Raw genomic sequence first — 16347 nt, forward strand, 5'->3', positions numbered from 1 at the left:
AAATTTTTCCAAGGTGATTGAATGGTCTTAAAATATCAAATATAAGGTGGACTTATTGGTTTTAGGGTTCTCAACAAAACCCAACACTCCAAACCCAAAACTAGCCTTTCTAGGCCTTAACCTTAAATCATAATAGAAGCAATGGTTTTTAGCCCTTAACTCAAGAAATTTCCAAAGGATATGGAAAATAAAGATCAGATTTGGATACCCTTTTCAAAGATACATAACATATATAAAACTTGAAGGTGGTTTTTTGGACCAATATGGTTGTTCTTCACAATAACCTTGTCTTTAAACACACAAAAGAGGTCACTTTACAAGGGAAGTATATGATAAAATTATCCCCAAATTTTTGAACCTTGTAAAGACTCATAAAATGGATCCAATTAGAAGAATATGAAACCAATTTCAATGTATGGTCTTAGTAAACACAAAAGCCCCAAATCATGCCCTCAATCCCTTAAAAGCTAGGGCTTTGTCAATCTCTACCCATCCAACACTTTCTTTAAGATCTAAAAGTTGGAACACCTTGTCTTTGGCATGAATAGATGAATTCAAACATAAAAATATCCCCTCCTTAAGGCCAAACTCTTACTACTACAACAAACCAAGAAATTTCAATGCAAAATGCTTCAAATCAGCATGGTGATCACAAAGAAACTCATATGCTTCCTTCAAAAATGCATGTTATAGGTTTAGTACAGTATAATATAGATGTAGATAATTTAATTCCATGAGAATTACGCATGAAATAATGGAATGACTAGTCTTTTAAGGTTTTTGTCAAGACTACTTAAGGAAAATCTGAAAATGTTGTTGCAATCAACACTAATGAATGCAAAAACTACTAAGAATGCCTTAAACCAAGTATGAAATCAAGTGTATAAACATGTATCAATGCCCTTCAATCATCCAAGGTTCAATCAATTTCAAATAGCACCAAAAACAAAGAGAAATTTCATAAAAATGAAGACATTTTCTTTCAAATCTATGAACAATCCATACAAATATTGTTCTCTGTCCATACAAGTGACTCCCCCAAAATATATAAAGTTCCTTATAACCTTCCTAACCACCCTTGGTCATTTTAGGAATGATTAGGAGCCTAAAAATAAAGAAAAAACTTTCCCTCCTAAATCCAACTAACTGTTGTAATTCAAAAAATTGAATTTACAACATTACAAATTTTGGATTTTTAAAGCATTTAAACTAATCTAACCTTGCCCAATGACTAATCTTCATCCTCAGATATTTTAGGTACACTTACACGTTTGGGTGGTATAGTTATAAATGTGAGTTCAAAATTAGGAATCCATTTATCCATTTCATGTTTAGGTTAAGTTCTTAAAGGAAATCTCATAGTAGATGTATTATTTAGGGTTTGTCATGTCATTCCTTGGTGGTTATGATTTTCTGGATACATGCTTAAGGGGTCCACAAGTAAAGGTTGTGATGCCTCAATTTGGTCTTTGTCAAATGTTTCTTGGGGTTTCTTGTTATTATTTGGTCTTTGATGAGGATTTTTTTTTTTAAATACCTAAGAAAACAAGGGTTGATATAGTTCCTCTAGTCTTTGAGCTAACTATGTCCTTGTAACTGTTGGCATGATACCTAAGGATGTGCATACAATGGATGAAAACCTGAATGGACTCTATGCCTCCCAAGTGTGCACCTAAACCATAAAATACTCTACAATAGTACCAAGTTCACCCTTCATGCACTTGGGGACCTAAAGGTAAGCATTTGGCAATCAAAAGGTATGCAGTTGGTAAAAAGAGGTGTTAGGGTGACCAATATGTAGAATGTGAATGATTTTAGTGTTTTTTGGTGTTTTCTAGTGTTTAGGGATGAAATGAACACTATGGAAGTGAAGATTATGGTTCTATCACATAGAATAAAATCCTTAATTACCAAGTCTACTCTTAAACTACCAACTATGCATTGAAACTACTAACTATGCACCTGAAGTGTGTAGTTGGTAAAATAGGGATGAAATTGGTAAAATAGGACAAAACTTAGAAATATGGAAGTGGGTATGCAAGATATGAGTATTTTTTGGATTTTTAAGTGTTTAGGTATGTTATTCAATGTGGTAAAGTGCCAAATAACTAGGGTTTTGATATGTAAGGTGAAAATATCCTAGGGAAACTATGCAAATGAAAATGTAAAGTGACATTTGGATTTTTAACTAAAGAGGACGAAAATGACCCTATAGTTTGAAAAATGAAGATTAGGGTTGGATTTTGGACTTGATAATGATGTTAGAGGTTGATGTATGAAAGCTGGATTATGAAAAGGTTGGAGTGCTAAGGTTGATAATAACGTTTAGGACATGCAACATGAGGGTATGAAATCAACAAGATAAGTTGATTGATGGACAAGTTGATAGAGTTTGATATTGGAAATGATGCTAGGTTTTTGAACAATGCAAGATGAATAGGATATGAAACTAAGGTGAGTCAAATGACATTTAGGGAAACTAGGAATGTGATAATGCTATGATGAGGGTGTATTCAAGGTTTTGAACTTAGGATCAAATCTTTGGAAAGTATTTTGTCTAAGAGTTTAACCTTGTGAAGATGGACTTTGGATCTTGACCAAAAAGAGATAAAAGATAAAAAGATCAATTTGATAAAGACAACATCAAATCCATCAAGACATAAATAGAGTTTTACCAAAGAAAAATGATAAAAATGATAAAATGACTAGTCAAGATCCATTATCCATCAATACAAGGAGATACTCTAAGACTCATACTTTGTTTGAATTTTTGACTAAGTTCAAAGGTTTTGGGTTCAAAAAGATGTTTAGGGTGATCCAAATGATGGTTATGATTATTGGATATGTAATATGCAAAGGTCCTAATATGAAAAATTACTTTTGGGGTGTCGGATGAAGTTTTGGGTCATATGTAGAATGGGGACCTATAAAGGCTTCTAAATGTAGTTTTAGGGTCCCAGAATATAGTGTGGAGGTCCAAAATGGTCTTGCTAGTCACCATGTGCACTCCAGTAGTACCAAGTTCACTCCAATAGTACCAACTATGCCTATGGTGCACTTGAGGCCAATTTGAGTGCAATTGCTAGTTTCATGTCATAGTTGGGAAACTCGATTGAATGTTTATTAGTTATGAGATGAATGATTGTTAAGTTGCTATTTCAAAGAGCTAGGATGCTAGAGATAATATTATGATTGGATAGGGGATTTTGAATGAAGTTTATGACCTAAGGAATGAAGCCCTAAGTGAAGATAATGATGGTTTGGACATGCTGAGAGATGGGGGCCTATCCAAGTATCTAATGACACTTGTAAAGTCTCAAAATGTTGTATTGAAGACCAAATTGGGTTCTCAAACTATCAAGTGTGCTGAAAAATTACCAGCTAAACCCATGGTGAAATTGGGGCTAGTTGGAGTGCAGTTGGTAGTTTCATAGCACAATTTGTAAGTTGGGCTAAAACTAAGGTGTTTTTTAGGTTCTTTAATTTCCAGATTAATGTTCTAGAGAGCCAATGGGAAAAGGAAAGTGCTAAGAATAGAATGAAGGTGCAAAATGATGGTTAGGAAACACAAAGTGAGGGCTAAAGTGTGCAAAATTTTGGTTGGGTATGCAAGGATGCAATATGGAAGATGCAAGACACATATTTTATGATTGAAATGAAAGGACTAAGAGATACAAAGTAAACCCTAATGAGTGCAATATGAAAGATGAGGGATGCACAATAAGGATTGAAAAGCTGCAATATAAGAGATAGAAAATGCAAGTATGAGGGTCAAAGGATGGAAAATGAAAGTGGATGCTATGCAAGGGTGGAATCTAAGTCATGCCAAGAACTTCTAAGGTTATAGTTCTCCATGTTTTCAAAGCCTTGAATGTTTTTGGACAAAGATTGCAATGTTTTGAAAAGAGGTGTAAAGTTTTCAAAATGTGTAATATTTTGACAAGGTTTTAATAGAATCAAAGGTGTAAATTTTCAAGTTGGCTTTTATCTTGATTAATGTTTTATACAAAAAAAAGACACAATAAGATAATAATAGCTATTGTTAAAGTGAAAAGACACATTATAACCTACGAATTAAGAATGTATCCAATGAATTCCCACTTGAACCAAAGTTTAACCATGCTTATCTAGAGTAGAAAACTTAGAATCTTGGCACTATAGGATCCCCCTTACAACACACTCACTTCTTGGGGCTACCAAGATCCTCTTCAAAGTGCTGTCTCTACTAAGGACCTCAAGAATGTGGGATGTCTTCATGAGCATGGGTGACTCCCTGAGTGAGTGGATTGAAAGGTTATTTGCCTCTAAAATAAGGTATTTAGTGTGAGCATTAGATTTAGAAAGTGAATGATACAATTCTTTAGAAGGTCTTCTAGCCCTAAGAACTAGGGTTTGACACATGACAAGGGTACATGAAGAGAGCTATCACATGTCAATACCATTTACACAACATTAACCATATCAAATTTTTTATAGTGGCTAGAGCACCAGCCTAGCTTTTTCCTATTACTACTTCACATTTTTCCCCTTGGTCTCACAAAGTGGTGAGTCTTAGGCCCAAGGTAGGCCTTTCTATAGAAATTACATGGCTTTATCTTGCACCCGAGATCCATGAATGATGAGGGGAGAGGATATGTCCATGTAACTCCTAAGGTTCTAAACAATACATGGAAGTCAAGCCGTATAGAAATTTATTTGTAGTGCACCAAGAAAAGTTTTATCTAATCTAGAAAAACCACACATAGAGTTTGGACAAGAACATAGATCTTCAAAAACATCTTGCAAACAGGCATTATTAGATTATTTATTAAATGTATTCTCTTAATGATTGCCTCAAGATGCAAAAAAATCATCAATAACACAAAATCATCTACTCTAGGTCTTGACATTAAATTGAAACCCTAGTTGCAAATTTTGATTAAAATAGGTGCTTTCTGTGATTCAACTATACTCTGACAGAGCAGACTATGCCTTAGAAGGCCAAAATGACTCAAGATTCCCTCAAGTTCACTCAAATAGTGCTAACTATTCCCATGATGCACTTGGAGCCTTGAAGGGAATAGTTGGTAGTTTCTAGGCATAGTTGGGAGACCAGGTGTAGACTGTGGGTAAATGGTGCCTAAACAAGACCCAAAACTTTAAATTTTGAAACTAGCTAACCAAATGCACCCAAATAGTGCAAACTATGCCTATGGTGCACTTGGAGCCTAGAAGGGCATAGTTGGTAAGCTGTGAATAGAAGATGGGGGTTATGTTGAACCTTAGGCCCCTAAAAATTCTTCCTAGAGGTCCTAAGTGCATCGTGATAGAGAAGAGTGTACCCTAGGATGACAAGCTAATAGAATGCATGAATGAAGTGCTAAAATCATATTACTAGGAAGATAGTCATTATACCCTTCCAAGAAAGCTCCTTCCTTGCACGTACAAGTACAAAAACAAGAAAACACAAGTTATTTAAGCATGATCTCCACAAACTAGGCTAGTATCTAGCATAATATGAGAAAATCGCAAACACAATAAACATAAATTGATACCCTCTAGTCTTCCATGAAAGCCAAAAAAACAAAGAAAGCAACACAAAGTTAAAACCCCTTCTTTCATTTGTATCTCCCATGTCCTTCTTTCTTCTCCATATGATGTAGCTCTAATTGCCTATAATGCACATAATTAGGAAGCAAAAGCCTATTACATGATAATGTTATGAGATTATTATTTGATGTATAGAGAGACTAAGAAGTTAGGATTGGAAATGAGAGGAAGACTGCTCAATTTATAATCAACATGCAAGATAAGAGCATTGGACTTGTCACCTTGGACATGCGACTTGGTAAGAGATTCCTTTGAGAATCCATGACACATATGACACAAGATGCCAAATCTAGTGTTGTATGATTCTTGGAAGTCAAACATGGCTATAAATGGAAGAGGATCTATGGCACATCATGTGACATCTCAAATCCACTTAAAGCTGAGAATCTATTCCAAATATATATATGCATAAGGAATAAGAATATATGGATTATGACAATTATTAGCCAAGTGCAAGGATATAATCCATGATGTTAGATGTCCATGTGTCACAATGATGTGAAGATTATATGAAATATTTGAATTAAAAATCCATATATCCACACAAATGGAAATTAGTAAAATAGAAATTAATGGTAGAAAATATGACTTAGGAAATTTTGAATTTCCATGGTTTGCAAATGATGAATCAATTAATTAATAAAATTAATTAATTGAGGATGTTAATTAGGAAGAATAATTTACAATTCAGGATGAAAATGATTGGGATGACATGGGATTAAATCATGGGTCATTTAATCCTATATAGAATATTAGTAGATGATTAGCCAATTTGATTTGATAAATGCAACAATATCATTTGATGAAAATTAAGATTGACTAGGATGATGATGGGTAGACCAAAAGCCATGGTCAAATTGATTGATTGATTAAAATTGATAACATGCCAAAGAAACATGACATGAATTAAGGACATGTAAAATTTAACTGATATTGTAAATGTGACAAGATTGAGATTAATTTATATGGTTAATAATAATAATAGATTGACAAATGTTATCAATGTTATTAAATTTTTTTGATGATGTCATGATCTAACACTAAGGAACTTGACAATGTTAGTGATCAGATGACAAGAATGATAGTTTTGACTTAGCAGTAAGAGCCATGATAGTACTAATGTCAGATTTGATAAGTTGATAGGTTTTTGAGGCACTAAAAGCCACAAAAATTACTAGGAGTGGATAGATGATGGTTGATTTGGGATGTCTGACACATTTTTAGGTTGGTTATGGTAGATTTTGAGTGATTGTGGGTAGACTTGGGGTGATTTTGAGTTGATTTGATATTATTTTGAGATGATGAAATGATTTTTGGGTTGCTAGGATATGATTATGAAATGATACACAAGTGATGTGCAAGAGGATATGAATGATAAAGAATATTGTTGAGATATAATCAAGTTGACCAGAAGACTAGAATTAGTGAAATGAGGAAATGGGATGAGGTAGTACAAAATAGTGATGAAACTAAAGACACAAACCATTTTTGAGCATCTACAAGTCACAATTTTGACCAATGCATTCACTAGGATTGAATGACAAAATAGTCCAATTTCAACCAAATAAATTGTCAAAATTTCAATCGATACAAGAGTTCGCCAAAAAATGGAATAAAAAAATATTGATAAACCAATTGGTCAAATATTAAACCAACATGGGTGTTTAAAAAAGATTGACATAAGTATGAAAATGTGTTTCAATCATTGTTTTGTCATTGAAGTCAAACTTGCTACTTGCTAGTAAGTCAACTACCTAGTTGATTTTTGTACTACCATTTGTTTGACTGATGAGGAGGTTTTGATCAAATGAGGTCACAAAAGTACCTAGTAAAAAGGTTGAGTTATGGTAAGAAAAGGGAGTACAAAGATCAGTTAAGACAATGATGTTATAGTGTATTCATTATCTACTTAAGATTGCAATAATTTGATATATTGACTAAGTTTAGAAGAATAAGTAAGAAGAATTGAGTCTACCAAGCTTGACTGAGTGGACAATAAGTACCAAGAAAAGTTAGTACAAGCCAAACAAAAAATTAGTTAGAGCTGAGAAAACTAAAAGTTTAGTGTATGCCAAGTGATACAATGTAAGTCAAGTAAAGTTTACTTGATGTCGAGTACCAATAAACTTTAGTATTTATTGAGTGATCTAGTTAAAGATGAGTGGAAGAATAATTTGAAAGCTGAGTGACAAAATAGTGATGTTGAGTGCTAGTATTCATGTTAAATTATAGATTTGATTAATTTGAGCTAACTATTTTTTTTTTCTTAAATTTTGTGAAGCATGTGGAAGATAACAATGATGAGTTCATGGTAAACCATTTTGAGGAAAATTCAAAGAGGATTTAAGAAGAAGTTTCTATGAGGGACTCAAATGAAAATATGGTTAGATTCATTGAATCATACCTAACCCTAAAATGGATGATAGCTATTGAATGAAAAAAGATCTAAATTTTCTATTTTTAGAGATGGGTAGTCAGAAGATCTCATTTCTTCATTTAGTGACCGAATAGAAGAGACTTCTATTGGCAAGAAAAGAAAGAAGTCTTAAGATTACGAATGGTTGAAGGGTGAAAAAGCTATTAGAGATGAAGTGTGTGTAAGCTAAGTAGAATGAGGACTAAAACATAGAACTCCAATATGCAAGTGAGTTGTAATTTTATTATTAGATCAAGCCTTATTGTTACTTTCAAATCATTGTATCAATCTAGTGTAAATCCTTTGGATTAAGGTTGACCTAATAGTTATTTGTAAATTCTTTAACCAGGTGGCCTTCTAATTGAATGATCTAAATTCCTCTAACAAGGCTCACTCCTAACAAGGTTATTCAAATCTTCTAACTAGGTCATATTTAATAGTGTGTATTGTAACCTTTGACAGGGTTGGCATTTTATAAGGCATCAATTTAGAAGAGTGAAAATGAGTAGCATGTTACTGGTGGTTTTTCTAAAATTGGGTTTCCACATAAAATCCTTGTGTCAAAATGTATTATTAAATTTAATATGTTTCATATTTACTTTTCTACAAAGTTGTTTCAACCTAGGACAATAATCTATAAGATTAAGTGATTGTATGATGTAATGGATGCATGTATGAATATATATTATGGATATGGGTTCAATAATTTTTATTTGTACATCTAGACCTTGGATAACTAATTCAACCCCCTATCAATTATTCTAGAGAATTTCAACAATTGGTATCAAAGACATTTGCTTAAGAGGACTAGTTTGAAGGTACTAGAAGAAAAAAATCACGATTTCAAAAAGAGAGGTACCCAATCTTAACAAGGAAAAATTCCTTGCATGAAAAATTATGATGAAGCTATATTGAAGAGGTCTTGGAGACCATGTACAATCTGCCATCAAAACTGAGCATGTTGATCCTGCTAGAGCCCTAATTGCCGAAGATCTAAAAAAAAGAAACACCACAATCAGACAATGTTGGAGATTTCCTTTATCCTAAGATATGCTAAGTTTGATGACATTAAGGGTTGTGATAGTGCAAAGAAGATTTTGGATGCACTTTAGACCTTCTATGGAGGAGATGCAAATGTTTTCAAAGTTAAATCTGAAAAGTCTTAGAGGTAAGTTTGATGATATGAGGATACAAGAAGGTGAGAATGTTTCTCAATATTGCTCTAGAATAAAAGACATTGTTAATACTATAAGAGGAGCTACTAGTAAGATAGATGATGATATTGTATTAAGAAAACTTTTGAGAATAGTGTTTCCCATCTATGCTATTAGAGTTTTTGTAGTACAAGAACTGAGATGTATACCAAGTTCTAATCTAATTCTTAAAGGTCTGGTAGGTAGGATTACTACTTTTGAGCTATCTAATTTTGACAACTTCAACTTTGACAATTTTGAATCTACTTTCAGAGCTAAGTTGATTTCATTAAAGGAACCTAATGAGAAGAAGAAAAAAGGGTGAAATATGCTTCCAATGAGAGTGGTATAGATGAGGAAGATGTGGAAAAACTTAAAGCACTACTAGTGAGGAGATTTCATAGAGGTAACTTATGCAAATTCAAAGGAAACTTACCTATCATGTGCTTTAATTGCGATGAGGTTGGTCATATTATTTCTAGATGTCTATAAAAGAAGACAATAGAAGTGGAGACAAATACAGAAGTATAAGAGATGGGGATAACAAAGATTAAAAAAACAAAGGCACAAAGTCTTGATACATTAAAAAAGAGGAGACCAAATATGGATCAAATGATTGTGATGATGAAGTGATGTATGTTGTAATGAAGGATGATTCTAATGAGAATAAGGTAACTACACTAGTGTCTTGTGTGAACAAGAATGACAAACAGATCATTAATAGTGGGTTTTCACATTAGATGACTAGAGATAAAAGTAAGTCAATTACCTTAAATTATTATGGTGGAAATAGTGTAACATTTGGTAATGATGCACCTTGTTTGATAAAAGAAAAAAGATCTATCAAAATCACAAAAATGATTTTATATTATGATGCTTATTATGTTGAAGGACTTAGCTATAATTTTTTGAGTGTGTCACAACTAAATAGTACAAGTTGTAAGGTTGAGTTTGAGAACAAGATAGATAAGATTAATGATACTGATGGAAAACTAATTGGAAAAGGTGATCAAACTAGAGGTAATCTATTCTACCTTGATTTGACCAATTCTACTTGTCTAGTTGTATAATTTGATTATATGTGTTTATGGAACAAGAGGTTATGTCATGTTAATTTTGATAACTTGGTTAGTATCAGTAACATGAGAAGAGTCAAAGGTTTTCCTAAGTTGAAGAAACTTGACAATAAAATTTGCAAACAATGTTAGTTAGGAAAAATGACAAAGTCTAGTTTTAAGAGTAAGTCTCACACCTCCAAAGGAATTTTGGAGATTGTTCATACTGACTTGTGTGGACTAATTGATGTTAAAATATTGAAATATGACAAGTACATTATGTTATTTTTTTAAATTATTCTAGGATGATGACAGTTATGTTTCTAAAATAGAAATCTTATGCTTTCCAAATGTTTAAGTGGTACTTAGCAAGAGTTGAGAAGGAAATAGGTAAAATCTTAAAATGTTTGAGATCTAAGAGAGGAGGAGAATTTACATCAAATGTGTTTGAGATGTTTTTTAATGATAAAGGAATCAAAAGACATACATTTTCCCTTAAGAACCTTACAAAAAATGGAATTGTTTAAAGGAGGAACTGATATGTAATGGACTATGGCAGGACACTTGTGATGGAGAAGAATGTTGCATTGAAATACTAGAGATAAGATATAATTACAACTATCTATACCTTGAACCATGTGCAAGTCAAAAAAGGTACTCATTTAACAACTTTTGAACTATGGTATGGATACTCACCTAATGTAAAATATTTTTAGGTATTTGTAAGAAAGTTTTATATTCTCAAAAGTTTTAGGAATGGTAAATTAGATGAAAAAATTGAAGAAGATATATTAATTGAGTATTCCAAAAGAAGCAAATCTTACAAGCATTTAAATACACTAACAAAGTTATCGAAAGTGCAAATGTAAAATTTGATGAATATACAAAGGTATATGAGATTGAACCTATGAAGGAACTAGAGGTATAAAAATCTTTTATATACTTTTATGAAGGTATGCTAACTAATGAAGATGATGTAAATCAAATTGCAAATCAACAAGTTTTACTCACTGTTGAGTCACATGCAATGAATGTTGAGTTGCATTTAGGAACTAAGCTATAGCTAGATGTTGAGTTGTAGAATGAAGATGACGCACATTTTGTTTCTAAGATTAGTCTACATGAAGGAGATGTTGAATTAAATAATAGAGAAATGCATAATGATTGAAAAGTTGATAGACCTAATAAGGAAAATAGATTAGATCAAATATTTTCAAAGTATGTCAAAAAATATCAACTTGCTCCACAAATTATTGGAGATAAAGATAAAAGATCAATGAAAAGAAATGAGATAAGAAGTGATACATGTTTTATTATCATGCATGAACCTAAAATAGTAAAAAATTCCATAGAAGATGAGGACTAGAATAAAGCTATTAAAGAAGAGATTGAATAGATTGAGAAGAACAAGACATGGGCTCTAGTTCCTAGGCTGGAAGGATTTGATGATGCTAGAAAAAATAAAAATGGTATGTAGACTGCATAAAGCTTTATATAGTTTGATGTAAGTACTAACAACATGGTATGAAAGGCTTTACAATTATCTTGTGAAGATTGGATTTGAGAGGGTTGATGATAACAATAATTTCTACTTGAAGATAGAAAAAGGCAAAGGCATTCTACTATTTGAATTTTTTTTTAATGATATCATACTTTGAGTTCAAGATCTTTATGTAGCACCTTTGCAAATGAAATGAAGAAATAATTTGAGATGCCTATAATTGGAATGATGTAGGATCAACTTGGATTTCTTTGTAATCGTGCACTTTTTGTTCATTTAGCTAGTTGTTGTTGAGTTCTAGTTATTGTCAAGTGCTAGTTTTTAGTTGTTTATTTCTTCATGGGTATCGAGCATTTAGTGGATGCTGAGCTTTCTAGTTGATGCTAAGTCCATAGTTTTTGCCAAGTGTTATTTGGTTGCTGAGTTCATGTGGTTGTCAAATTCTCTTTGGTTTCCAAGTGATATTTGGTTGTCAAGCTCATGTGATTGCCAAGTGTTCATGTGCATGTCGAGTGTTAGTATTATGTGGAGCCTTCATTTGCTGAGTTGTTTGTGTCTAGTTCTAGTTTGGGTCAACCTTACACAAATTTAATTTTGTTAATTGTAATTAATATTTGATGTGAGTTGACTTGTGGTTATACATGCATTTAATGTAAGATTTAATTTTTTTATAGGTTGATGTGTAGCCACACAATTATTTAAGGACATCTAGGATTGAGTTTTATGAGAGAGAGACTTAGAGAGAATAGGAGCAAGAATGAAAAGTTGGATCATTGAAGATTATAATTATATTTATCTAGTTGTAACCTAGAAGGCCTCATAGATGGCCATGTATGTTGATTACTTGAACAATCAATAAAAGTGTTTTGATGTTCCTCCTCCTTTGGTTGCTATTCTCTATGTTGTGTTTCCACTTTGTTAACTCTTGCATGGTGGTTTGGATATTTGGGTGTGCCTTTAGCCCAAATTATTCACTCATTCCCTGAATTAGGTGGCATCAAAGTAGAGGTATGTCCTTGCAAAGTTGGATTATGTATAACCCTAAGTCAATTTGGTTGTAGGGTTTGAAATCTTTAAATTTGACCTATAGCTTGTAGAGGGTTACAATCTTCTAGGAACTTGATTTGTAAAGATGGTTTGAGGTAGAGGAAATGTTGATAATGCAATATTAGATAAATTGAGAAAAATTGCAGCCCATTAGATGTTGTAGAGACAACTCAGAGGAGAGGAACACATCTTGATGATGTAAGTGATGATGAAATAGTAACACAAAACCGTAATCTAAAACCTGAAGAAGAACAAGATGAGGCAAGGTTGTTGAGAGTATTATCTAGGGCAAATTCAAAGCCTGTTGTAGAAGTTTTTCCTTATGATAGAAAATTGGATACTGATGATGTCTTAGATTAGATCTCTAAAATGGAGAAGTTCTTTGAGTATGAAAACACTCCTGATAATAGGAAGGTGATTATTATAGTTACTAGGTTGAAAGGACATGTGTGACTATGGTGGGAGCATTCGCAAATTGATAGACAAAGGAGAGGAAAGGAAAAGATTAGAACTTGGGTAAAGATGGTGAACAATGTAAAAAAATTCCTTCTTGTTAATTACCAAGTTAGCTTGTTGAGAAAGATGAAAAATTTAAGGCAAAGAGACATGAGTGTGAAAGAGTATATTGAAGAGTTCTATAGATTGTACATCAAATTTGGACAGTGGATGATGATGTTGAGAAAATTGCAAGATATCTAAATTTATTGGGATCTAGAATTTAAGATGAGATAAGTTTTGTGAAATTGGAAAGTGTGGAAGAAGCCCTAAAAGCTAAAGATATCTTGACAATGAAGAATGAAGAAAGACAAAGAGGTAGAGGTGGTAGATTCTAGAGAGGTAGAGGAAGATCTTATGGTGAAGGTGGTAGATCTGATAATTCTATGCAAGATAAGGAAAAATCTGAATGAAAGAATGATGACATAGGCAAAACTGAGTGGAAAGGTGGTGATTCTTACCAAGGAAGAGGCAATTCTTATTCTAGAGGTGAATTTCATGGTAATTGTTTTAGATGTGGTAAAGAAGGGCATAGATCCTTTGAATGTAAATCTTCTCAAAGTGGGCAAGGTAAAAGAAATGTTGTGATTCAAGGATATGTTGAGGGTTCACCAAGTGGATATGAGGCTAGAGAAAATATAATGGTAAGAAGAACCTTATGTAATATGGGAAGTGATAAGAAACTTATCCTATGGAGAAATCTTTTCAAAACTTGATGTAAGATGGCTAGAAAATATTGCAAGGTAATCATTAATAGTGGAAGTTCTACCAATTTGTGATCAAAAGAGTTGGTTGCAAAGTTGTAGTTGTAGAGGCTAAAGCATCCTAAGCCCTACCATGTTTCATGGATCAAAGATGAGCGTAACTTATTGGTAAGTGAACAATGTATTGTGAAGTTCAAGATTGGGCATTACTTTGATAAAGTTTTGTGTGATATTATGCCTATGGATTGTTGTCATATTTTATTCAGTAGACCTTGGCAATGCCATAGATATTCTATACATGATGGAAGATTGAATCAATATACTCAATGGGTGAATGGGAAAAAGAAAATATAACTCCCTTTAATTGAAAGTCCAAATGAGGTTAATTGTACTACTATGAAAATTTGCATGGTTAATGGGAAAATTTTTGAAAAAGAAATGAAAAGGAACCAAGTTTGTTTTGTTATAATTCCTAGAGGACTGAGTTTTGGTAGTAATGACTGAGTGACAAAAAAATCTGGTAATGACCAAATGACAATAGAAATTGTAGAAGTTGATTACCAGTAGAAATTGAAATTTTCTAAATTAATACAAGGATATTGTTGCAAAAGATATTCCTAATGGTTTGCTGCCAATAAGCAATATAAGTCATTGTATGGATCTGATTCCTAGAGCTAGATTTCCAAATAAAGAAACATATAGATTGACACCTAGAGAGAATGAAGAACTAAATAGACATGTGCATAAGTTGTTGCGGCAAGGTTTGATCAGAGAAAGCTTGAGTCCAAGTGCTATACCAACAATATTAACACTTAAAAAGAATGGAGAATTTGTACTAATTCAAGAACTATTAACAAGATCACAGTAAAATATAGGCTTCCTATGCTAAGGATGGATGACATAACGGATTATTTAAGTGGAGCAAATTATTTTACCAAGATTGATCTAAAGAGTGGCTATCATCAGATCATAATCAGAGAAGGTGATGAATGGAAGATTATTTTCAAGACAAAAGATGGTTAGTTATGCCCTTTGGTTTGACAAATGCATCTAGTACTTTCATGATGTTAATGAATGAAATTTTTGAAAGATTAGGACTAAAGGAAAACATCTTGAGCATGTTAGACAAGTATTATAGAGATTGGAATTGGAGAAGTTGATTAATTTAAAGAAGTGTTCTTTTATGGAATAAGAGATTGTATATTTGGGATTTGTGATTTTAGTTGATGGTTTGAAGATGGATCCCAAGAAGGTAAAAACAATTTTGGAATGGCCTACACCTAAGAATATGGGTGACGTAAGATCATTTCATGGTTTGGCTAGTTTTTACAGAAAGTTTATAAAGAATTTTAGTGTTTTTTGTAATGCTATGACTGAGACAATGAAAGGAGATAAAAAGGAATTTAAGTAGACACATGAAGCTGATAAGAGTTTTGATACTTTGAAACAAAAGGTTGCTAAATTACCTATATTGTCTTTACCTAATTTCAATAGGGTATTTCAAGTTGAATGTGACACAAGTGGTAGTGCAATAGGAGCTATATTAAGTCAAGAAGGTAAATCTATTACTTTCATTAGTGAAAAGTTAAATGATGCTAAAAGGAAGTATTTTGCATATGATCAAGAGTTTTATGCTATTGTTCAAGCCTTGAATAAGTGGAGACATTATTTGATTCCTAAGGAGTTTGTGTTGTATATTGATCATAAAGCTTTATAGTACTTGCGAAGTCAACATAAATTGAATCAGAGACATATGAAGTGGGTTAAGTATTTGTAGAGTTTTAAATTTGTGATCAAGCATAAGAGTGAAGTTACTAATAGAGTTGTTGATGCATTGAGAAGAAGATATTCCTTGTTGACTAAAATGAAGGTTGAAGTTCTTGGTTTTGATGACATGAATGACTTGTATGATACTGACCCTGATTTTCCTAAGGCATGGAAAGACTGTAGAGCACCAAATCTAATAGACCACATAAGTAAGTATGATGAATCTTTCATTAAAGAAGGTATGTTTTTAAAAGAATTCAGTTGTGTATCCCTAGAAGTTCTATGAGAGTTAATTTGATCAAGGAAACACATAGTGGTGGATTGGCTAGACATTTTGGAATTGATAAGACATTGAGTTTGCTGAAAGAGAAGTATTATTGGCCACAAATATATAAGGATGTTCAAAAATTTGTGAAGAATTATGGAGTTTGTCAAGTTGCAAAAGAAGTAAGTTAGAATACTAGTTTGTATACACCTATTTTTGTTCTTGAAAAACCTTGGAGTGACATCAGTATAGATTTTGTTCTTAGATTGCCTAAAATAGTGAAGGGGTAGGATTCTATATTTGTTATTATCGATA

Source organism: Cupressus sempervirens, chromosome 7 (genome assembly GCF_028749045.1).
Source record: "Cupressus sempervirens isolate cs-2001-9-10 chromosome 7, ASM2874904v1, whole genome shotgun sequence".
Classification (NCBI taxonomy): domain Eukaryota; kingdom Viridiplantae; phylum Streptophyta; class Pinopsida; order Cupressales; family Cupressaceae; genus Cupressus; species Cupressus sempervirens.